This window comes from Pseudophryne corroboree, unplaced genomic scaffold (genome assembly GCF_028390025.1).
Source record: "Pseudophryne corroboree isolate aPseCor3 unplaced genomic scaffold, aPseCor3.hap2 scaffold_509, whole genome shotgun sequence".
Classification (NCBI taxonomy): Eukaryota; Metazoa; Chordata; class Amphibia; order Anura; family Myobatrachidae; genus Pseudophryne; species Pseudophryne corroboree.
In genome coordinates, this window is record NW_026970114.1 from 147696 (window position 1) to 172534 (window position 24839).

The window sequence follows — 24839 nt, forward strand, 5'->3', positions numbered from 1 at the left end:
CGTCCCTGGGTGGGATTGAACCACCAACCTTTTGGTTAATAGCCAAACACACTAACCGATTGCGCCACAGAGACACTTTGCAAAAGTCCATACTGACAAAGGCTAATAAGCATTCATCTAAAACGTTTCCTAGAAAAACTTTAAAAAGTCAATAATCTGGAGAGTTTTTGTAAGATGTTTCTTCCATCAACCAACGAAGAAACACATTGGTACTTTCCCATGATGAGTGAGTGCTTCATGATCTCTTGCACTTACATGTGCAGGAGAGTACTGCAATGGAAGCATGCTGGGCTCATAACCCAGAGGTAGGCAGATTGAAACTATCCTCTGCTATATGCATTTTTTTTTGTTAATTAAAGTAATCCAAAACTGGGATTGATATTTTGTCTCTTTTATTTTTACTTAAAGTACAATAACTTTTACCATTTTAATTTGTGTTAATAGTATATTGACAGTATTGTTTTCTTTCAAAAATCCACTTCATTTTCTTTACCCTATTATTAAAATGGTAATTGACAAAAACAAACTACATTGTCACCAGAAGAGCAATACAAAATGTACAAGTGATATATTAAAATCATCTTTCCAGCTTGAATTTCAATGATGCATTGGGTCAACAATTTTGTGAGAAACATCTTCACCCTTAAATAAAGATTTTCTTAATATCTTACCTGTGTGCTAATTAGATATCACCTTGTTTTCACATTAAACAGACTTCCACATGAGAAAGCAGCAAGGATGCAGTGGCGTTAATGTTTCCTGGTGTCAACCTGTATTATTTCAGTAGACATTGAAATGAGGATACATCTTGCTGCCTTTCCAATGAAGCAAGTTTAATTTAGTAATAGGTGAAAAACCATCCCTACAAAGGTGTTAATCAGAGACTTGGCTTTGTGGACACTTTTCAGAGAACAAATTTGTTAGCATAAAAATAAAGCCAGAAAATGAAGAGCTGTTTAATCACGCAATTTGATTTTTTTGCCAGCATATTTCTTTTTCTCTGCAACCCACTGCTAAATTGTGCTTCCTAGATGTTTTTATAAAATCACTGAATCAAATCTAACTCTGATTACATCAGAGAAGGCCAGGTACCCTGCACCATAACAGGGGGTATGAAATTTAACTTGTCTACTTAAAGATCACCAAAATCTGATAACAAGGTCAATTACGTCCCTGGGTGGGATTGAACCACCAACCTTTTGGTTAATAGCCGTACACACTAACTGATTGCGCCACAGAGACACTTTGCAAAAGCACATACTGACAAATGCTAATAAGCATTCATCTAAAACGTTTCCTAGAAAAACTTAAAAAAATCAATAATCTGGAGAGTTTTTGTAAGATGTTTCTTCTATCAACCAACGAAGAAACACATTGGTACTTTCCCATGATGAGTGAGTGCTTCAGGATCTCTTGCACTTACATGTGCAGCAGAGTACAGCAATGGAAGCATGCTGGGCCCATAACCCAGAGGTAGGCAGATTGAAACTATCCTCTGCTATATGCATTTTTTTGTTTGTTAATTAAAGTAATCCAAAACTGGGATTGATATTTTGGCTCTTTTATTTTTACTTAAAGTACAATAACTTTTACCATTTTAATTTGTTTTAATAGTATATTGACAGTATTGTTTTCTTTCAAAAATCCACTTAATTTTCTTTACCCTATTATTAAAATGGTAATTGACAAAAACAAACTACATTGTCACCAGAAGAGCAATACAAAATGTACAAGTGATATATTAAAATCATCTTTCCAGCTTGAATTTCAATGATGCATTGGGGCAACGATTTTGTGAGAAACATCTTCACCCTTAAATAAAGATTTTCTTAATTCCTTACCTGTGTGCTAATTAGATATCACCTTGTTTTCACATTTAACAGACTTCCACATGAGAAAGCAGCAAGGATGCAGTGGCGTTAATGTTTCCTGGTGTCAACCTGTATTATTTCAGTAGACATTGAAATGAGGATGCATCTTGCTGCCTTTCCAATGAAGCAAGTTTAATTTAGTAATAGGTGAAAAACCATCCTTACAAAGGTGTTAATCAGAGACTTGGCTTTGTGGACACTTTTCAGAGAACAAATTTGTTAGCATAAAAATAAAGCCAGAAAATAAAGAGCTGTTTAATCACTCAATTGGATTTTTCTGCCAGCATATTTTTTTTCTCTGCAACCCACTGCTAAATTGTGCTTCCTAGCTGTTTTTATAAAATCACTGAATCAAATCTAACTCTGATTACATCAGAGAAGGCCAGGTACCCTACACCATAACAGGGGGTTTGAAATTTTGACTTGTCTACTTAAAGATCACCAAAATCTGATAACAAGGTCAATTAGGTCCCTGGGTGGGATTGAACCACCAACCTTTTGGTTAATAGCCGTACATACTAACTGATTGCGCCACAGAGACACTTTGCAAAAGTCCATACTGACAAAGGCTAATAAGCATTCATCTAAAACGTTTCCTAGAAAAACTTAAAAAAGTCAATAATCTGGAGAGTTTTTGTAAGATGTTTCTTCCATCAACCAACGAAGAAACACATTGGTACTTTCCCATGATGAGTGAGTGCTTCAGGATCTCTTGAACTTACATGTGCAGCAGAGTACTGCAATGGAAGCATGCTGGGCTCATAACCGAGAGGTAGGCAGATTGAAACTATCCTCTGCTATATGCATTTTTTTTTTGTTAATTAAAGTAATCCAAAACTGGGATTGATATTTTGTCTCTTTTATTTTTACTTAAAGTACAATAACTTTTACCATTTTAATTTGTTTTAATAGTATATTGACAGTATTGTTTTCTTTCAAAAATCCACTTCATTTTCTTTACCCTATTATTAAAATGGTAATTGACAAAAACAAACTACATTGTCACCAGAAGAGCAATACAAAATGTACAAGTGATATATTAAAATCATCTTTCCAGCTTGAATTTCAATGTTGCATTGGGTCAACAATTTTGTGAGAAACATCTTCACCCTTAAATAAAGATTTTCTTAATTCCTTACCTGTGTGCTAATTAGATATCACCTTGTTTTCACATTAAACAGACTTCCACATGAGAAAGCAGCAAGGATGCAGTGGCGTTAATGTTTCCTGGTGTCAACTTGTATTATTTCAGTAGACATTGAAATGAGGATGCATCTTGCTGCCTTTCCAATGAAGCAAGTTTAATTTAGTAATAGGTGAAAAACCATCCTTACAAAGGTGTTAATCAGAGACTTGGCTTTGTGGACACTTTTCAGAGAACAAATTTGTTAGCATAAAAATAAAGCCAGAAAATGAAGAGCTGTTTAATCACTCGATTGGATTTTTCTGCCAGCATATTTTTTTTCTCTGCAACCCACTGCTAAATTGTGCTTCCTAGCTGTTTTTTATAAAATCACTGAATCAAATCTAACTCTGATTACATCAGAGAAGGCCAGGTACCCTACACCATAAGAGGAGGTTTGAAATTTTGACTTGTCTACTTAAATATCACCAAAATTTGATCACAAGGTTAATTACATCCCTGGGTGAGATTGAACCACCAACCTTTTGGTTAATAGCCAAACACACTAACCGATTGCGCCACAGAGACACTTTGCAAAAGTCCATACTGACAAAGGCTAATAAGCATTCATCTAAAACGTTTCCTAGAAAAACTTTAAAAAGTCAATAATCTGGAGAGTTTTTGTAAGATGTTTCTTCCATCAACCAACGAAGAAACACATTGGTACTTTCCCATGATGAGTGAGTGCTTCAGGATCTCTTGCACTTACATGTGCAGCAGAATACTGCAATGGAAGCATGCTGGGCCCATAACCCAGAGGTAGGCAGATTGAAACTATCCTCTGCTATATGCATTTTTTTTGTTAATTAAAGTAATCCAAAACTGGGATTGATATTTTGGCTCTTTTATTTTTACTTAAAGTACAATAACTTTTACCATTTTAATTTGTTTTAATAGTATATTGACAGTATTGTTTTCTTTCAAAAATCCACTTCATTTTCTTTACCCTATTATTAAAATGGTAATTGACAAAAACAAACTACATTGTCACCAGAAGAGCAATACAAAATGTACAAGTGATATATTAAAATCATCTTTCCAGCTTGAATTTCAATGATGCATTGGGTCAACAATTTTGTGAGAAACATCTTCACCCTTAAATAAAGATTTTCTTAATTCCTTACCTGTGTGCTAATTAGATATCACCTTGTTTTCACATTAAACAGACTTCCACATGAGAAAGCAGCAAGGATGCAGTGGCGTTAATGTTTCCTGGTGTCAACCTGTATTATTTCAGTAGACATTGAAATGAGGATACATCTTGCTGCCTTTCCAATGAAGCAAGTTTAATTTAGTAATAGGTGAAAAACCATCCCTACAAAGGTGTTAATCAGAGACTTGGCTTTGTGGACACTTTTCAGAGAACAAATTTGTTAGCATAAAAATAAAGCCAGAAAATGAAGAGCTGTTTAATCACGCAATTTGATTTTTTTGCCAGCATATTTCTTTTTCTCTGCAACCCACTGCTAAATTGTGCTTCCTAGATGTTTTTATAAAATCACTGAATCAAATCTAACTCTGATTACATCAGAGAAGGCCAGGTACCCTACACCATAACAGGGGGTATGAAATTTGACTTGTCTACTTAAAGATCACCAAAATCTGATAACAAGGTCAATTACGTCCCTGGGTGGGATTGAACCACCAACCTTTTGGTTAATAGCCGTACACACTAACTGATTGCGCCACAGAGACACTTTGCAAAAGTACATACTGACAAATGCTAATAAGCATTCATCTAAAACGTTTCCTAGAAAAACTTAAAAAAGTCAATAATCTGGAGAGTTCTTGTAAGATGTTTCTTCTATCAACCAACGAAGAAGCACATTGGTACTTTCCCATGATGAGTGAGTGCTTCAGGATCTCTTGCACTTACATGTGCAGCAGAGTACAGCAATGGAAGCATGCTGGGCCCATAACCCAGAGGTAGGCAGGTTGAAACTATCCTCTGCTATATGCATTTTTTTGTTTGTTAATTAAAGTAATCCAAAACTGGGATTGATATTTTGGCTCTTTTATTTTTACTTAAAGTACAATAACTTTTACCATTTTAATTTGTTTTAATAGTATATTGACAGTATTGTTTTCTTTCAAAAATCCACTTCATTTTCTTTACCCTATTATTAAAATGGTAATTGACAAAAACAAACTACATTGTCACCAGAAGAGCAATACAAAATGTACAAGTGATATATTAAAATCATATTTCCAGCTTGAATTTCAATGATGCATTGGGGCAACGATTTTGTGAGAAACATCTTCACCCTTAAATAAAGATTTTCTTAATTCCTTACCTGTGTGCTAATTAGATATCACCTTGTTTTCATATAAAACAGACTTCCACATGAGAAAGCAGCAAGGATGCAGTGGCGTTAATGTTTCCTGGTGTCAACTTGTATTATTTTAGTAGACATTGAAATGAGGATGCATCTTGCTGCCTTTCCAATGAAGCAAGTTTAATTTAGTAATAGGTGAAAAACCATCCTTACAAAGGTGTTAATCAGAGACTTGGCTTTGTGGACACTTTTCAGAGAACAAATTTGTTAGCATAAAAATAAAGCCAGAAAATGAAGAGCTGTTTAATCACTCAATTGGATTTTTCTGCCAGCATATTTTTTTTCTCTGCAACCCACTGCTAAATTGTGCTTCCTAGCTGTTTTTATAAAATCACTGAATCAAATCTAACTCTGATTACATCAGAGAAGGCCAGGTACCCTACACCATAACAGGGTGTTTGAAATTTTGACTTGTCTACTTAAAGATCACCAAAATCTGATAACAAGGTCAATTAGGTCCCTGGATGGGATTGAACCACCAGCCTTATGGTTAATAGCCGTACATACTAACTGATTGCGCCACAGAGACACTTTGCAAAAGTCCATACTGACAAAGGCTAATAAGCATTCATCTAAAACGTTTCCTAGAAAAACTTTAAAAAGTCAATAATCTGGAGAGTTTTTGTAAGATGTTTCTTCCATCAACCAACGAAGAAACACATTGGTACTTTCCCATGATGAGTGAGTGCTTCAGGATCTCTTGCACTTACATGTGCAGCAGAGTACTGCAATGGAAGCATGCTGGGCCCATAACCCAGAGGTAGGCAGATTGAAACTATCCTCTGCTATATGCATTTTTTTTGTTAATTAAAGTAATCCAAAACTGGGATTGATATTTTGTCTCTTTTATTTTTACTTAAAGTACAATAACTTTTACCATTTTAATTTGTTTTAATAGTATATTGACAGTATTGTTTTCTTTCAAAAATCCAATTCATTTTCTTTACCCTATTATTAAAATGGTAATTGACAAAAACAAACTACATTGTCACCAGAAGAGCAATACAAAATGTACAAGTGATATATTAAAATCATATTTCCAGCTTGAATTTCAATGATGCATTGGGGCAACGATTTTGTGAGAAACATCTTCACCCTTAAATAAAGATTTTCTTAATTCCTTACCTGTGTGCTAATTAGATATCACCTTGTTTTCATATTAAACAGACTTCCACATGAGAAAGCAGCAAGGATGCAGTGGCGTTAATGTTTCCTGGTGTCAACTTGTATTATTTCAGTAGACATTGAAATGAGGATGCATCTTGCTGCCTTTCCAATGAAGCAAGTTTAATTTAGTAATAGGTGAAAAACCATCCTTACAAAGGTGTTAATCAGAGACTTGGCTTTGTGGACACTTTTCAGAGAACAAATTTGTTAGCATAAAAATAAAGCCAGAAAATGAAGAGCTGTTTAATCACTCAATTGGATTTTTCTGCCAGCATATTTTTTTTCTCTGCAACCCACTGCTAAATTGTGCTTCCTAGCTGTTTTTATAAAATCACTGAATCAAATCTAACTCTGATTACATCAGAGAAGGCCAGGTACCCTACACCATAACAGGGGGTTTGAAATTTTGACTTGTCTACTTAAAGATCACCAAAATCTGATAACAAGGTCAATTAGGTCCCTGGGTGGGATTGAACCACCAACCTTATGGTTAATAGCCGTACATACTAACTGATTGCGCCACAGAAACACTTTGCAAAAGTCCATACTGACAAAGGCTAATAAGCATTCATCTAAAACGTTTCCTAGAAAAACTTTAAAAAGTCAATAATCTGGAGAGTTTTTGTAAGATGTTTCTTCCATCAACCAACGAAGAAACACATTGGTACTTTCCCATGATGAGTGAGTGCTTCAGGATCTCTTGCACTTACATGTGCAGCAGAGTACTGTAATGGAAGCATGCTGGGCCCATAACCCAGAGGTAGGCAGATTGAAACTATCCTCTGCTATATGCATTTTTTTGTTTGTTAATTAAAGTAATCCAAAACTGGGATTGATATTTTGGCTCTTTTATTTTTACTTAAAGTACAATAACTTTTACCATTTTAATTTGTTTTAATAGTATATTGACAGTATTGTTTTCTTTCAAAAATCCACTTAATTTTCTTTACCCTATTATTAAAATGGTAATTGACAATAACAAACTACATTGTCACCAGAAGAGCAATACAAAATGTACAAGTGATATATTAAAATCATCTTTCCAGCTTGAATTTCAATGATGCATTGGGGCAACGATTTTGTGAGAAACATCTTCACCCTTAAATAAAGATTTTCTTAATTCCTTACCTGTGTGCTAATTAGATATCACCTTGTTTTCACATTAAACAGACTTCCACATGAGAAAGCAGCAAGGATGCAGTGGCGTTAATGTTTCCTGGTGTCAACCTGTATTATTTCAGTAGACATTGAAATGAGGATGCATCTTGCTGCCTTTCCAATGAAGCAAGTTTAATTTAGTAATAGGTGAAAAACCATCCTTACAAAGGTGTTAATCAGAGACTTGGCTTTGTGGACACTTTTCAGAGAACAAATTTGTTAGCATAAAAATAAAGCCAGAAAATAAAGAGCTGTTTAATCACTCAATTGGATTTTTCTGCCAGCATATTTTTTTTCTCTGCAACCCACTGCTAAATTGTGCTTCCTAGCTGTTTTTTATAAAATCACTGAATCAAATCTAACTCTGATTACATCAGAGAAGGCCATGTACCCTACACCATAAGAGGAGGTTTGAAATTTTGACTTGTCTACTTAAAGATCACCAAAATCTGATCACAAGGTTAATTACGTCCCTGGGTGGGATTGAACCACCAACCTTTTGGTTAATAGCCAAACACACTAACCGATCGCGCCACAGAGACACTTTGCAAAAGTCCATACTGACAAAGGCTAATAAGCATTCATCTAAAACGTTTCCTAGAAAAACTTTAAAAAGTCAATAATCTGGAGAGTTTTTGTAAGATGTTTCTTCCATCAACCAACGAAGAAACACTTTGGTACTTTCCCATGATGAGTGAGTGCTTCATGATCTCTTGCACTTACATGTGCAGGAGAGTACTGCAATGGAAGCATGCTGGGCTCATAACCCAGAGGTAGGCAGATTGAAACTATCCTCTGCTATATGCATTTTTTTTTGTTAATTAAAGTAATCCAAAACTGGGATTGATATTTTGTCTCTTTTATTTTTACTTAAAGTACAATAACTTTTACCATTTTAATTTGTGTTAATAGTATATTGACAGTATTGTTTTCTTTCAAAAATCCACTTCATTTTCTTTACCCTATTATTAAAATGGTAATTGACAAAAACAAACTACATTGTCACCAGAAGAGCAATACAAAATGTACAAGTGATATATTAAAATCATCTTTCCAGCTTGAATTTCAATGATGCATTGGGTCAACAATTTTGTGAGAAACATCTTCACCCTTAAATAAAGATTTTCTTAATATCTTACCTGTGTGCTAATTAGATATCACCTTGTTTTCACATTAAACAGACTTCCACATGAGAAAGCAGCAAGGATGCAGTGGCGTTAATGTTTCCTGGTGTCAACCTGTATTATTTCAGTAGACATTGAAATGAGGATACATCTTGCTGCCTTTCCAATGAAGCAAGTTTAATTTAGTAATAGGTGAAAAACCATCCCTACAAAGGTGTTAATCAGAGACTTGGCTTTGTGGACACTTTTCAGAGAACAAATTTGTTAGCATAAAAATAAAGCCAGAAAATGAAGAGCTGTTTAATCACGCAATTTGATTTTTTTGCCAGCATATTTCTTTTTCTCTGCAACCCACTGCTAAATTGTGCTTCCTAGATGTTTTTATAAAATCACTGAATCAAATCTAACTCTGATTACATCAGAGAAGGCCAGGTACCCTGCACCATAACAGGGGGTATGAAATTTAACTTGTCTACTTAAAGATCACCAAAATCTGATAACAAGGTCAATTACGTCCCTGGGTGGGATTGAACCACCAACCTTTTGGTTAATAGCCGTACACACTAACTGATTGCGCCACAGAGACACTTTGCAAAAGCACATACTGACAAATGCTAATAAGCATTCATCTAAAACGTTTCCTAGAAAAACTTAAAAAAATCAATAATCTGGAGAGTTTTTGTAAGATGTTTCTTCTATCAACCAACGAAGAAACACATTGGTACTTTCCCATGATGAGTGAGTGCTTCAGGATCTCTTGCACTTACATGTGCAGCAGAGTACAGCAATGGAAGCATGCTGGGCCCATAACCCAGAGGTAGGCAGATTGAAACTATCCTCTGCTATATGCATTTTTTTGTTTGTTAATTAAAGTAATCCAAAACTGGGATTGATATTTTGGCTCTTTTATTTTTACTTAAAGTACAATAACTTTTACCATTTTAATTTGTTTTAATAGTATATTGACAGTATTGTTTTCTTTCAAAAATCCACTTAATTTTCTTTACCCTATTATTAAAATGGTAATTGACAAAAACAAACTACATTGTCACCAGAAGAGCAATACAAAATGTACAAGTGATATATTAAAATCATCTTTCCAGCTTGAATTTCAATGATGCATTGGGGCAACGATTTTGTGAGAAACATCTTCACCCTTAAATAAAGATTTTCTTAATTCCTTACCTGTGTGCTAATTAGATATCACCTTGTTTTCACATTTAACAGACTTCCACATGAGAAAGCAGCAAGGATGCAGTGGCGTTAATGTTTCCTGGTGTCAACCTGTATTATTTCAGTAGACATTGAAATGAGGATGCATCTTGCTGCCTTTCCAATGAAGCAAGTTTAATTTAGTAATAGGTGAAAAACCATCCTTACAAAGGTGTTAATCAGAGACTTGGCTTTGTGGACACTTTTCAGAGAACAAATTTGTTAGCATAAAAATAAAGCCAGAAAATAAAGAGCTGTTTAATCACTCAATTGGATTTTTCTGCCAGCATATTTTTTTTCTCTGCAACCCACTGCTAAATTGTGCTTCCTAGCTGTTTTTATAAAATCACTGAATCAAATCTAACTCTGATTACATCAGAGAAGGCCAGGTACCCTACACCATAAGAGGAGGTTTGAAATTTTGACTTGTCTACTTAAATATCACCAAAATCTGATCACAAGGTTAATTACGTCCCTGGGTGGGATTGAACCACCAACCTTTTGGTTAATAGCCAAACACACTAACCGATTGCGCCACAGAGACACTTTGCAAAAGTCCATACTGACAAAGGCTAATAAGCATTCATCTAAAACGTTTCCTAGAAAAACTTTAAAAAGTCAATAATCTGGAGAGTTTTTGTAAGATGTTTCTTCCATCAACCAACGAAGAAACACATTGGTACTTTCCCATGATGAGTGAGTGCTTCAGGATCTCTTGAACTTACATGTGCAGCAGAGTACTGCAATGGAAGCATGCTGGGCTCATAACCGAGAGGTAGGCAGATTGAAACTATCCTCTGCTATATGCATTTTTTTTTTTGTTAATTAAAGTAATCCAAAACTGGGATTGATATTTTGTCTCTTTTATTTTTACTTAAAGTACAATAACTTTTACCATTTTAATTTGTTTTAATAGTATATTGACAGTATTGTTTTCTTTCAAAAATCCACTTCATTTTCTTTACCCTATTATTAAAATGGTAATTGACCAAAACAAACTACATTGTCACCAGAAGAGCAATACAAAATGTACAAGTGATATATTAAAATCATCTTTCCAGCTTGAATTTCAATGTTGCATTGGGTCAACAATTTTGTGAGAAACATCTTCACCCTTAAATAAAGATTTTCTTAATTCCTTACCTGTGTGCTAATTAGATATCACCTTGTTTTCACATTAAACAGACTTCCACATGAGAAAGCAGCAAGGATGCAGTGGCGTTAATGTTTCCTGGTGTCAACTTGTATTATTTCAGTAGACATTGAAATGAGGATGCATCTTGCTGCCTTTCCAATGAAGCAAGTTTAATTTAGTAATAGGTGAAAAACCATCCTTACAAAGGTGTTAATCAGAGACTTGGCTTTGTGGACACTTTTCAGAGAACAAATTTGTTAGCATAAAAATAAAGCCAGAAAATGAAGAGCTGTTTAATCACTCGATTGGATTTTTCTGCCAGCATATTTTTTTTCTCTGCAACCCACTGCTAAATTGTGCTTCCTAGCTGTTTTTTATAAAATCACTGAATCAAATCTAACTCTGATTACATCAGAGAAGGCCAGGTACCCTACACCATAAGAGAAGGTTTGAAATTTTGACTTGTCTACTTAAATATCACCAAAATCTGATCACAAGGTTAATTACGTCCCTTGGTGGGATTTGAACCACCAACCTTTTGGTTAATAGCCAAACACACTAACCGATTGCGCCACAGAGACACTTTGCAAAAGTCCATACTGACAAAGGCTAATAAGCATTCATCTAAAACGTTTCCTAGAAAAACTTTAAAAAGTCAATAATCTGGAGAGTTTTTGTAAGATGTTTCTTCCATCAACCAACGAAGAAACACATTGGTACTTTCCCATGATGAGTGAGTGCTTCAGGATCTCTTGCACTTACATGTGCAGCAGAATACTGCAATGGAAGCATGCTGGGCCCATAACCCAGAGGTAGGCAGATTGAAACTATCCTCTGCTATATGCATTTTTTTTGTTAATTAAAGTAATCCAAAACTGGGATTGATATTTTGTCTCTTTTATTTTTACTTAAAGTACAATAACTTTTACCATTTTAATTTGTTTTAATAGTATATTGACAGTATTGTTTTCTTTCAAAAATCCACTTCATTTTCTTTACCCTATTATTAAAATGGTAATTGACAAAAACAAACTACATTGTCACCAGAAGAGCAATACAAAATGTACAAGTGATATATTAAAATCATCTTTCCAGCTTGAATTTCAATGTTGCATTGGGTCAACAATTTTGTGAGAAACATCTTCACCCTTAAATAAAGATTTTCTTAATTCCTTACCTGTGTGCTAATTAGATATCACCTTGTTTTCACATTAAACAGACTTCCACATGAGAAAGCAGCAAGGATGCAGTGGCGTTAATGTTTCCTGGTGTCAACTTGTATTATTTCAGTACACATTGAAATGAGGATGCATCTTGCTGCCTTTCCAATGAAGCAAGTTTAATTTAGTAATAGGTGAAAAACCATCCTTACAAAGGTGTTAATCAGAGACTTGGCTTTGTGGACACTTTTCAGAGAACAAATTTGTTAGCATAAAAATAAAGCCAGAAAATGAAGAGCTGTTTAATCACTCAATTGGATTTTTTTGCCAGCATATTTCTTTTTCTCTGCAACCCACTGCTAAATTGTGCTTCCTAGCTGTTTTTTATAAAATCACTGAATCAAATCTAACTCTGATTACATCAAAGAAGGCCATGTACCCTACACCATAAGAGGAGGTTTGAAATTTTGACTTGTCTACTTAAATATCACCAAAATCTGATCACAAGGTTAATTACGTCCCTGGGTGGGATTGAACCACCAACCTTTTGGTTAATAGCCAAACACACTAACCGATTGCGCCACAGAGACACTTTGCAAAAGTCCATACTGACAAAGGCTAATAAGCATTCATCTAAAACGTTTCCTAGAAAAACTTTAAAAAGTCAATAATCTGGAGAGTTTTTGTAAGATGTTTCTTCCATCAACCAACGAAGAAACACATTGGTACTTTCCCATGATGAGTGAGTGCTTCAGGATCTCTTGCACTTACATGTGCAGCAGAGTACTGCAATGGAAGCATGCTGGGCCCATAACCCAGAGGTAGGCAGATTGAAACTATCCTCTGCTATATGCATTTTTTTTGTTAATTAAAGTAATCCAAAACTGGGATTGATATTTTGTCTCTTTTATTTTTACTTAAAGTACAATAACTTTTACCATTTTAATTTGTTTTAATAGTATATTGACAGTATTGTTTTCTTTCAAAAATCCACTTCATTTTCTTTACCCTATTATTAAAATGGTAATTGACAAAAACAAACTACATTGTCACCAGAAGAGCAATACAAAATGTACAAGTGATATATTAAAATCATCTTTCCAGCTTGAATTTCAATGATGCATTGGGGCAACGATTTTGTGAGAAACATCTTCACCCTTAAATAAAGATTTTCTTAATTCCTTACCTGTGTGCTAATTAGATATCACCTTGTTTTCACATTAAACAGACTTCCACATGAGAAAGCAGCAAGGATGCAGTGGCGTTAATGTTTCCTGGTGTCAACCTGTATTATTTCAGTAGACATTGAAATGAGGATGCATCTTGCTGCCTTTCCAATGAAGCAAGTTTAATTTAGTAATAGGTGAAAAACCATCCTTACAAAGGTGTTAATCAGAGACTTGGCTTTGTGGACACTTTTCAGAGAACAAATTTGTTAGCATAAAAATAAAGCCAGAAAATAAAGAGCTGTTTAATCACTCAATTGGATTTTTCTGCCAGCATATTTTTTTTCTCTGCAACCCACTGCTAAATTGTGCTTCCTAGCTGTTTTTATAAAATCACTGAATCAAATCTAACTCTGATTACATCAGAGAAGGCCAGGTACCCTACACCATAACAGGGGGTTTGAAATTTTGACTTGTCTACTTAAAGATCACCAAAATCTGATAACAAGGTCAATTAGGTCCCTGGGTGGGATTGAACCACCAACCTTTTGGTTAATAACTGTACACACTAACTGATTGCGCCACAGAGACACTTTGCAAAAAGTCCATACTGACAAAGGCTAATAAGCATTCATCTAAAACGTTTCCTAGAAAAACTTTAAAAAGTCAATAATCTGGAGAGTTTTTGTAAGATGTTTCTTCCATCAACCAACGAAGAAACACATTGGTACTTTCCCATGATGAGTGAGTGCTTCAGGATCTCTTGAACTTACATGTGCAGCAGAGTACTGCAATGGAAGCATGCTGGGCCCATAACCGAGAGGTAGGCAGATTGAAACTATCCTCTGCTATATGCATTTTTTTTTTTGTTAATTAAAGTAATCCAAAACTGGGATTGATATTTTGTCTCTTTTATTTTTACTTAAAGTACAATAACTTTTACCATTTTAATTTGTTTTAATAGTATATTGACAGTATTGTTTTCTTTCAAAAATCCACTTAATTTTCTTTACCCTATTATTAAAATGGTAATTGACAAAAACAAACTACATTGTCACCAGAAGAGCAATACAAAATGTACAAGTGATATATTAAAATCATCTTTCCAGCTTGAATTTCAATGTTGCATTGGGTCAACAATTTTGTGAGAAACATCTTCACCCTTAAATAAAGATTTTCTTAATTCCTTACCTGTGTGCTAATTAGATATCACCTTGTTTTCACATTAAACAGACTTCCACATGAGAAAGCAGCAAGGATGCAGTGGCGTTAATGTTTCCTGGTGTCAACTTGTATTATTTCAGTAGACATTGAAATGAGGATGCATCTTGCTGCCTTTCCAATGAAGCAAGTTTAATTTAGTAATAGGTGATAAACCATCCTTACAAAGGTGTTAATCAGAGACTTGGCTTTGTGGACACTTTTCAGAGAACAAATTTGTTAGCATAAAAATAAAGCCAGAAAATGAAGAGCTGTTTAATCACTCGATTGGATTTTTCTGCCAGCATATTTTTTTTCTCTGCAACCCACTGCTAAATTGTGCTTCCTAGCTGTTTTTTATAAAATCACTGAATCAAATCTAACTCTGATTACATCAGAGAAGGCCATGTACCCTACACCATAAGAGGAGGTTTGAAATTTTGACTTGTCTACTTAAATATCACCAAAATCTGATCACAAGGTTAATTACGTCCCTGGGTGGGATTGAACCACCAACCTTTTGGTTAATAGCCAAACACACTAACCGATTGCGCCACAGAGACACTTTGCAAAAGTCCATACTGACAAAGGCTAATAAGCATTCATCTAAAACGTTTCCTAGAAAAACTTTAAAAAGTCAATAATCTGGAGAGTTTTTGTAAGATGTTTCTTCCATCAACCAACGAAGAAACACATTGGTACTTTCCCATGATGAGTGAGTGCTTCATGATCTCTTGCACTTACATGTGCAGGAGAGTACTGCAATGGAAGCATGCTGGGCTCATAACCCAGAGGTAGGCAGATTGAAACTATCCTCTGCTATATGCATTTTTTTTGTTAATTAAAGTAATCCAAAACTGGGATTGATATTTTGTCTCTTTTATTTTTACTTAAAGTACAATAACTTTTACCATTTTAATTTGTGTTAATAGTATATTGACAGTATTGTTTTCTTTCAAAAATCCACTTCATTTTCTTTACCCTATTATTAAAATGGTAATTGACAAAAACAAACTACATTGTCACCAGAAGAGCAATACAAAATGTACAAGTGATATATTAAAATCATCTTTCCAGCTTGAATTTCAATGATGCATTGGGTCAACAATTTTGTGAGAAACATCTTCACCCTTAAATAAAGATTTTCTTAATATCTTACCTGTGTGCTAATTAGATATCACCTTGTTTTCACATTAAACAGACTTCCACATGAGAAAGCAGCAAGGATGCAGTGGCGTTAATGTTTCCTGGTGTCAACCTGTATTATTTCAGTAGACATTGAAATGAGGATACATCTTGCTGCCTTTCCAATGAAGCAAGTTTAATTTAGTAATAGGTGAAAAACCATCCCTACAAATGTGTTAATCAGAGACTTGGCTTTGTGGACACTTTTCAGAGAACAAATTTGTTAGCATAAAAATAAAGCCAGAAAATGAAGAGCTGTTTAATCACGCAATTTGATTTTTTTGCCAGCATATTTCTTTTTCTCTGCAACCCACTGCTAAATTGTGCTTCCTAGATGTTTTTATAAAATCACTGAATCAAATCTAACTCTGATTACATCAGAGAAGGCCAGGTACCCTGCACCATAACAGGGGGTATGAAATTTGACTTGTCTACTTAAAGATCACCAAAATCTGATCACAAGGTCAATTACGTCCCTGGGTGGGATTGAACCACCAACCTTTTGGTTAATAGCCGTACATACTAACTGATTGCGCCACAGAGACACTTTGCAAAAGTCCATACTGACAAAGGCTAATAAGCATTCATCTAAAACGTTTCCTAGAAAAACTTTAAAAAGTCAATAATCTGGAGAGTTTTTGTAAGATGTTTCTTCCATCAACCAACGAAGAAACACATTGGTACTTTCCCATGATGAGTGAGTGCTTCAGGATCTCTTGAACTTACATGTGCAGCAGAGTACTGCAATGGAAGCATGCTGGGCTCATAACCGAGAGGTAGGCAGATTGAAACTATCCTCTGCTATATGCATTTTTTTTTTTTTGTTAATTAAAGTAATCCAAAACTGGGATTGATATTTTGTCTCTTTTATTTTTACTTAAAGTACAATAACTTTTACCATTTTAATTTGTTTTAATAGTATATTGACAGTATTGTTTTCTTTCAAAAATCCACTTCATTTTCTTTACCCTATTATTAAAATGGTAATTGACAAAAACAAACTACATTGTCACCAGAAGAGCAATACAAAATGTACAAGTGATATATTAAAATCATCTTTCCAGCTTGAATTTCAATGTTGCATTGGGTCAACAATTTTGTGAGAAACATCTTCACCCTTAAATAAAGATTTTCTTAATTCCTTACCTGTGTGCTAATTAGATATCACCTTGTTTTCACATTAAACAGACTTCCACATGAGAAAGCAGCAAGGATGCAGTGGCGTTAATGTTTCCTGGTGTCAACTTGTATTATTTCAGTAGACATTGAAATGAGGATGCATCTTGCTGCCTTTCCAATGAAGCAAGTTTAATTTAGTAATAGGTGAAAAACCATCCTTACAAAGGTGTTAATCAGAGACTTGGCTTTGTGGACACTTTTCAGAGAACAAATTTGTTAGCATAAAAATAAAGCCAGAAAATGAAGAGCTGTTTAATCACTCGATTGGATTTTTCTGCCAGCATATTTTTTTTCTCTGCAACCCACTGCTAAATTGTGCTTCCTAGCTGTTTTTTATAAAATCACTGAATCAAATCTAACTCTGATTACATCAGAGAAGGCCAGGTACCCTACACCATAAGAGGAGGTTTGAAATTTTGACTTGTCTACTTAAATATCACCAAAATCTGATCACAAGGTTAATTACGTCCCTTGGTGGGATTGAACCACCAACCTTTTGGTTAATAGCCAAACACACTAACCGATTGCGCCACAGAGACACTTTGCAAAAGTCCATACTGACAAAGGCTAATAAGCATTCATCTAAAACGTTTCCTAGAAAAACTTTAAAAAGTCAATAATCTGGAGAGTTTTTGTAAGATGTTTCTTCCATCAACCAACGAAGAAACACATTGGTACTTTCCCATGATGAGTGAGTGCTTCAGGATCTCTTGCACTTACATGTGCAGCAGAATACTGCAATGGAAGCATGCTGGGCCCATAACCCAGAGGTAGGCAGATTGAAACTATCCTCTGCTATATGCATTTTTTTTGTTAATTAAAGTAATCCAAAACTGGGATTGATATTTTGTCTCTTTTATTTTTACTTAAAGTACAATAACTTTTACCATTTTAATTTGTTTTAATAGTATATTGACAGTATTGTTTTCTTTCAAAAATCCACTTCATTTTCTTTACCCTATTATTAAAATGGTAATTGACAAAAACAAACTACATTGTCACCAGAAGAGCAATACAAAATGTACAAGTGATATATTAAAATCATCTTTCCAGCTTGAATTTCAATGTTGCATTGGGTCAACAATTTTGTGAGAAACATCTTCACCCTTAAATAAAGATTTTCTTAATTCCTTACCTGTGTGCTAATTAGATATCACCTTGTTTTCACATTAAACAGACTTCCACATGAGAAAGCAGCAAGGATGCAGTGGCGTTAATGTTTCCTGGTGTCAACTTGTATTATTTCAGTACACATTGAAATGAGGATGCATCTTGCTGCCTTTCCAATGAAGCAAGTTTAATTTAGTAATAGGTGAAAAACCATCCTTACAAAGGTGTTAATCAGAGACTTGGCTTTGTGGACACTTTTCAGAGAACAAATTTGTTAGCATAAAAATAAAGCCAGAAAATGAAGAGCTGTTTAATCACTCAATTGGATTTTTTTGCCAGCATATTTCTTTTTCTCTGCAACCCACTGCTAAATTGTGCTTCCTAGCTGTTTTTTATAAAATCACTGAATCAAATCTAACTCTGATTACATCAAAGAAGGCCATGTACCCTACACCATAAGAGGAGGTTTGAAATTTTGACTTGTCTACTTAAATATCACCAAAATCTGATCACAAGGTTAATTACGTCCCTGGGTGGGATTGAACCACCAACCTTTTGGTTAATAGCCAAACACACTAACCGATTGCGCCACAGAGACACTTTGCAAAAGTCCATACTGACAAAGGCTAATAAGCATTCATCTAAAACGTTTCCTAGAAAAACTTTAAAAAGTCAATAATCTGGAGAGTTTTTGTAAAATGTTTCTTCCATCAACCAACGAAGAAACACATTGGTACTTTCCCATGATGAGTGAGTGCTTCAGGATCTCTTGCACTTACATGTGCAGCAGAGTACTGCAATGGAAGCATGCTGGGCCCATAACCCAGAGGTAGGCAGATTGAAACTATCCTCTGCTATATGCATTTTTTTTGTTAATTAAAGTAATCCAAAACTGGGATTGATATTTTGTCTCTTTTATTTTTACTTAAAGTACAATAACTTTTACCATTTTAATTTGTTTTAATAGTATATTGACAGTATTGTTTTCTTTCAAAAATCCACTTCATTTTCTTTACCCTATTATTAAAATGGTAATTGACAAAAACAAACTACATTGTCACCAGAAGAGCAATACAAAATGTACAAGTGATATATTAAAATCATCTTTCCAGCTTGAATTTCAATGATGCATTGGGTCAACAATTTTGTGAGAAACATCTTCACCCTTAAATAAAGATTTTCTTAATTCCTTACCTGTGTGCTAATTAGATATCACCTTGTTTTCACATTAAACAGACTTCCACATGAGAAAGCAGCAAGGATGCAGTGGCGTTAATGTTTCCTGGTGTCAACCTGTATTATTTCAGTAGACATTGAAATGAGGATACATCTTGCTGCCTTTCCAATGAAGCAAGTTTAATTTAGTAATAGGTGAAAAACCATCCCTACAAAGGTGTTAATCAGAGACTTGGCTTTGTGGACACTTTTCAGAGAACAAATTTGTTAGCATAAAAATAAAGCCAGAAAATGAAGAGCTGTTTAATCACGCAATTTGATTTTTTTGCCAGCATATTTCTTTTTCTCTGCAACCCAATGCTAAATTGTGCTTCCTAGATGTTTTTATAAAATCACTGAATCAAATCTAACTCTGATTACATCAGAGAAGGCCAGGTACCCTACACCATAACAGGGGGTATGAAATTTGACTTGTCTACTTAAAGATCACCAAAATCTGATAACAAGGTCAGTTAGGTCCCTGGGTGGGATTGAACCACCAACCTTTTGGTTAATAGCCGTACATACTAACTGATTGCACCACAGAGACACTTTGCAAAAGTCCATACTGACAAAGGCTAATAAGCATTCATCTAAAACGTTTCCTAGAAAAACTTTAAAAAGTCAATAATCTGGAGAGTTTTTGTAAGATGTTTCTTCCATCAACCAACGAAGAAACACATTGGTACTTTCCCATGATGAGTGAGTGCTTCAGGATCTCTTGAACTTACATGTGCAGCAGAGTACTGCAATGGAAGCATGCTGGGCTCATAACCGAGAGGTAGGCAGATTGAAACTATCCTCTGCTATATGCATTTGTTTTTTGTTAATTAAAGTAATCCAAAACTGGGATTGATATTTTGTCTCTTTTATTTTTACTTAAAGTACAATAACTTTTACCATTTTAATTTGTTTTAATAGTATATTGACAGTATTGTTTTCTTTCAAAAATCCACTTCATTTTCTTTACCCTATTATTAAAATGGTAATTGACAAAAACAAACTACATTGTCACCAGAAGAGCAATACAAAATGTACAAGTGATATATTAAAATCATCTTTCCAGCTTGAATTTCAATGTTGCATTGGGTCAACAATTTTGTGAGAAACATCTTCACCCTTAAATAAAGATTTTCTTAATTCCTTACCTGTGTGCTAATTAGATATCACCTTGTTTTCACATTAAACAGACTTCCACATGACCACATGAGAAAGCAGCAAGGATGCAGTGGCGTTAATGTTTCCTGGTGTCAACTTGTATTATTTCAGTACACATTGAAATGAGGATGCATCTTGCTGCCTTTCCAATGAAGCAAGTTTAATTTAGTAATAGGTGAAAAACCATCCTTACAAAGGTGTTAATCAGAGACTTGGCTTTGTGGACACTTTTCAGAGAACAAATTTGTTAGCATAAAAATAAAGCCAGAAAATGAAGAGCTGTTTAATCACTCAATTGGATTTTTTTGCCAGCATATTTCTTTTTCTCTGCAACCCACTGCTAAATTGTGCTTCCTAGCTGTTTTTTATAAAATCACTGAATCAAATCTAACTCTGATTACATCAAAGAAGGCCATGTACCCTACACCATAAAAGGGGGTATGAAATTTGACTTGTCTACTTAAAGATCACCAAAATCTGATAACAAGGTCAATTACGTCCCTGGGTGGGATTGAACCACCAACCTTTTGGTTAATAGCCGTACACACTAACTGATTGCGCCACAGAGACACTTTGCAAAAGTACATACTGACAAATGCTAATAAGCATTCATCTAAAACGTTTCCTAGAAAAACTTAAAAAAATCAATAATCTGGAGAGTTTTTGTAAGATGTTTCTTCTATCAACCAACGAAGAAACACATTGGTACTTTCCCATGATGAGTGAGTGCTTCAGGATCTCTTGCACTTACATGTGCAGCAGAGTACAGCAATGGAAGCATGCTGGGCCCATAACCCAGAGGTAGGCAGATTGAAACTATCCTCTGCTATATGCATTTTTTTGTTTGTTAATTAAAGTAATCCAAAACTGGGATTGATATTTTGGCTCTTTTATTTTTACTTAAAGTACAATAACTTTTACCATTTTAATTTGTTTTAATAGTATATTGACAGTATTGTTTTCTTTCAAAAATCCACTTAATTTTCTTTACCCTATTATTAAAATGGTAATTGACAAAAACAAACTACATTGTCACCAGAAGAGCAATACAAAATGTACAAGTGATATATTAAAATCATCTTTCCAGCTTGAATTTCAATGATGCATTGGGGCAACGATTTTGTGAGAAACATCTTCACCCTTAAATAAAGATTTTCTTAATTCCTTACCTGTGTGCTAATTAGATATCACCTTGTTTTCACATTAAACAGACTTCCACATGAGAAAGCAGCAAGGATGCAGTGGCGTTAATGTTTCCTGGTGTCAACCTGTATTATTTCAGTAGACATTGAAATGAGGATGCATCTTGCTGCCTTTCCAATGAAGCAAGTTTAATTTAGTAATAGGTGAAAAACCATCCTTACAAAGGTGTTAATCAGAGACTTGGCTTTGTGGACACTTTTCAGAGAACAAATTTGTTAGCATAAAAATAAAGCCAGAAAATAAAGAGCTGTTTAATCACTCTATTGGATTTTTCTGGCAGCATATTTTTTTTTCTGCTACCCACTGCTAAATTGTGCTTCCTAGCTGTTTTTATAAAATCACTGAATCAAATCTAACTCTGATTACATCAGAGAAGGCCAGGTACCCTACACCATAACAGGGGGTTTGAAATTTTGACTTGTCTACTTAAAGATCACCAAAATCTGATAACAAGGTCAATTAGGTCCCTCGGTGGGATTGAACCACCAACCTTTTGGTTAATAGCCGTACATACTAACTGATTGCGCCACAGAGACACTTTGCGAAAGTCCATACTGACAAAGGCTAATAAGCATTCATCTAAAACGTTTCCTAGAAAAACTTTAAAAAGTCAATAATCTGGAGAGTTTTTGTAAGATGTTTCTTCCATCAACCAACGAAGAAACACATTGGTACTTTCCCATGATGAGTGAGTGCTTCAGGATCTCTTGAACTTACATGTGCAGCAGAGTACTGCAATGGAAGCATGCTGGGCCCATAACCCAGAGGTAGGCAGATTGAAACTATCCTCTGCTATATGCATTTTTTTTTTTGTTAATTAAAGTAATCCAAAACTGGGATTGATATTTTGTCTCTTTTATTTTTACTTAAAGTACAATAACTTTTACCATTTTAATTTGTTTTAATAGTATATTGACAGTATTGTTTTCTTTCAAAAATCCACTTAATTTTCTTTACCCTATTATTAAAATGGTAATTGACAAAAACAAACTACATTGTCACCAGAAGAGCAATACAAAATGTACAAGTGATATATTAAAATCATCTTTCCAGCTTGAATTTCAATGATGCATTGGGGCAACGATTTTGTGAGAAACATCTTCACCCTTAAATAAAGATTTTCTTAATTCCTTACCTGTGTGCTAATTAGATATCACCTTGTTTTCACATTAAACAGACTTCCACATGAGAAAGCAGCAAGGATGCAGTGGCGTTAATGTTTCCTGGTGTCAACCTGTATTATTTCAGTAGACATTGAAATGAGGATGCATCTTGCTGCCTTTCCAATGAAGCAAGTTTAATTTAGTAATAGGTGAAAAACCATCCTTACAAAGGTGTTAATCAGAGACTTGGCTTTGTGGACACTTTTCAGAGAACAAATTTGTTAGCATAAAAATAAAGCCAGAAAATGAAGAGCTGTTTAATCACTCGATTGGATTTTTCTGCCAGCATATTTTTTTTCTCTGCAACCCACTGCTAAATTGTGCTTCCTAGCTGTTTTTTATAAAATCACTGAATCAAATCTAACTCTGATTACATCAGAGAAGGCCATGTACCCTACACCATAAGAGGAGGTTTGAAATTTTGACTTGTCTACTTAAATATCACCAAAATCTGATCACAAGGTTAATTACGTCCCTGGGTGGGATTGAACCACCAACCTTTTGGTTAATAGCCAAACACACTAACCGATTGCGCCACAGAGACACTTTGCAAAAGTCCATACTGACAAAGGCTAATAAGCATTCATCTAAAACGTTTCCTAGAAAAACTTTAAAAAGTCAATAATCTGGAGAGTTTTTGTAAGATGTTTCTTCCATCAACCAACGAAGAAACACATTGGTACTTTCCCATGATGAGTGAGTGCTTCAGGATCTCTTGCACTTACATGTGCAGCAGAGTACTGCAATGGAAGCATGCTGGGCCCATAACCCAGAGGTAGGCAGATTGAAACTATCCTCTGCTATATGCATTTTTTTTGTTAATTAAAGTAATCCAAAACTGGGATTGATATTTTGTCTCTTTTATTTTTACTTAAAGTACAATAACTTTTACCATTTTAATTTGTTTTAATAGTATATTGACAGTATTGTTTTCTTTCAAAAATCCACTTCATTTTCTTTACCCTATTATTAAAATGGTAATTGACAAAAACAAACTACATTGTCACCAGAAGAGCAATACAAAATGTACAAGTGATATATTAAAATCATCTTTCCAGCTTGAATTTCAATGATGCATTGGGTCAACAATTTTGTGAGAAACATCTTCACCCTTAAATAAAGATTTTCTTAATTCCTTACCTGTGTGCTAATTAGATATCACCTTGTTTTCACATTAAACAGACTTCCACATGAGAAAGCAGCAAGGATGCAGTGGCGTTAATGTTTCCTGGTGTCAACCTGTATTATTTCAGTAGACATTGAAATGAGGATACATCTTGCTGCCTTTCCAATGAAGCAAGTTTAATTTAGTAATAGGTGAAAAACCATCCCTACAAAGGTGTTAATCAGAGACTTGGCTTTGTGGACACTTTTCAGAGAACAAATTTGTTAGCATAAAAATAAAGCCAGAAAATGAAGAGCTGTTTAATCACGCAATTTGATTTTTTTGCCAGCATATTTCTTTTTCTCTGCAACCCAATGCTAAATTGTGCTTCCTAGATGTTTTTATAAAATCACTGAATCAAATCTAACTCTGATTACATCAGAGAAGGCCAGGTACCCTACACCATAACAGGGGGTATGAAATTTGACTTGTCTACTTAAAGATCACCAAAATCTGATAACAAGGTCAGTTAGGTCCCTGGGTGGGATTGAACCACCAACCTTTTGGTTAATAGCCGTACATACTAACTGATTGCACCACAGAGACACTTTGCAAAAGTCCATACTGACAAAGGCTAATAAGCATTCATCTAAAACGTTTCCTAGAAAAACTTTAAAAAGTCAATAATCTGGAGAGTTTTTGTAAGATGTTTCTTCCATCAACCAACGAAGAAACACATTGGTACTTTCCCATGATGAGTGAGTGCTTCAGGATCTCTTGAACTTACATGTGCAGCAGAGTACTGCAAT

At 34.7% G+C, this 24839-nt stretch overlaps 6 non-coding genes across 6 annotated transcripts; all 6 read right to left on the reverse strand.

The window, feature by feature from the left end:
- Positions 1-74, reverse strand: TRNAN-AUU (transfer RNA asparagine (anticodon AUU)). Its single transcript has one exon. It is a non-coding gene; the product is annotated as a tRNA-Asn (tRNA).
- Positions 75-10521: 10447 nt separating this feature from the next.
- Positions 10522-10595, reverse strand: TRNAN-AUU (transfer RNA asparagine (anticodon AUU)). The gene has a single exon. It is a non-coding gene; the product is annotated as a tRNA-Asn (tRNA).
- A 2267-nt stretch (positions 10596-12862) lies between these two features.
- Positions 12863-12936, reverse strand: TRNAN-AUU (transfer RNA asparagine (anticodon AUU)). Its single transcript has one exon. It is a non-coding gene; the product is annotated as a tRNA-Asn (tRNA).
- Positions 12937-15201: 2265 nt separating this feature from the next.
- Positions 15202-15275, reverse strand: TRNAN-AUU (transfer RNA asparagine (anticodon AUU)). The gene has a single exon. It is a non-coding gene; the product is annotated as a tRNA-Asn (tRNA).
- A 3435-nt stretch (positions 15276-18710) lies between these two features.
- On the reverse strand, positions 18711-18784 carry TRNAN-AUU (transfer RNA asparagine (anticodon AUU)). The gene has a single exon. It is a non-coding gene; the product is annotated as a tRNA-Asn (tRNA).
- A 4611-nt stretch (positions 18785-23395) lies between these two features.
- On the reverse strand, positions 23396-23469 carry TRNAN-AUU (transfer RNA asparagine (anticodon AUU)). Its single transcript has one exon. It is a non-coding gene; the product is annotated as a tRNA-Asn (tRNA).
- Between the last annotated feature and the right edge of the window lie 1370 nt (positions 23470-24839).